This window comes from Bison bison, unplaced genomic scaffold (assembly GCF_000754665.1).
Source record: "Bison bison bison isolate TAMUID 2011002044 unplaced genomic scaffold, Bison_UMD1.0 scf7180017864225, whole genome shotgun sequence".
NCBI lineage: Eukaryota > Metazoa > Chordata > Mammalia > Artiodactyla > Bovidae > Bison > Bison bison.
Genome location: NW_011494797.1, coordinates 26,818 through 28,127, shown reverse-complemented (window position 1 = coordinate 28,127; position 1,310 = coordinate 26,818).

Sequence of the window (1,310 nt, the reverse complement as noted above, 5' to 3'; positions counted from 1 at the left end):
GTTTCTCCAGACAGTCTCAGGGCTCCTATGCCTCCCCAGAAAAGTGAAAATCGCTCAGTCATGTCCGACTCTGTGACTTCACGGACTATACAGTCCATGGAATTCTCCAGGCCAGAATACTGAAGTGGGTGGCCTTTCGCTTCTCCAAGGGATCTTCCCAACCCTGGGATCAAATCCAGGTCTCTTGCATTGCAGGTGGATTACTTTAGCAGCTGAGCCACAGGGGAATCCCAGCAATACTGGAGTGGGTGGTCTATCCCTTCTCCAGCATATCTTCCCGACCCAGGAATTGAACTAGGGTCACCTGCATTGCAGGCGGATTCTTTACCAGCTGAGCTGTCACGGACCAGCCCTTATATAGGATTATATGTGGGATTATAGGATTAACACAGCCTTTATATAGGAATAACAGTCAAACAACTGGTTGCTGCTCAGTAATTTCTATGTCATGACTTGGAAATCTTTATTCTAAAAACTTGGAAAACAGCTGTTGGTGCCTCCTTCACTGGACTACTTTTTAGAATTTTTTCAGTTCAGTTTAGTTGCACAGTCATGTCCAACTCTTTGTGACCCCTGAGCTGCAGCATGCCAGGCCTCCCTGTCCATCACCAACACCTGGAGTCTACCCAAACCCATGTCCATCGAGTTGGTGATGCCATCCAGCCATCTCATCCTCTGTAGTCCCCTTCTCCTCCTGCGCTCAATCTTTCCCAGCATCAGGATCTTTTCAAATGAGTCAGTTCTTCGCATCAGGTGGTCAAAGTATTGGAGTTTCAGGTTCAACATCAGTCCTTCCAATGAACACCCAGGACTGATCTCCTTTAGGATGGACTCCTAAGATGGATCTCCTTGCAGTCCAAGGGACTCTCAAGAATCTTCTCCAACACCACAGTTCAAAAGCATCAGTTCTTCGGCTCTCAGCTTTGTTCACCATCCAACTCTCACATCCATATATGACCACTGGAAAAACCATAGCCTTGACTAGATGGACCTTTGTTGGCAAAGTAATGTCTCTGCTTTTCAATATGCTTATCTAGGTTGGTCATAACTTTTCTTCCAAGGAGTAAGTGTCTTTTAATTTCATGGCTTCAGTCACCATCTGCAGTGATTTTGGAGCCCAGAAAAATAAAGTCTGGCACTGTTTCCACTGTTTCCCCATCTATTTCCCATGAAGTGATGGGACCAGATGCCATGATCTTAGTTTTCTCAGTGTTGAGCTTGAAGCCAACTTTTTCCACTCTCCACTTTCATTTTCATCAAGAGGCTTTTTAGTTCCTCTTCACTTTCTGCCATAAGGGTGGTGTCATCTG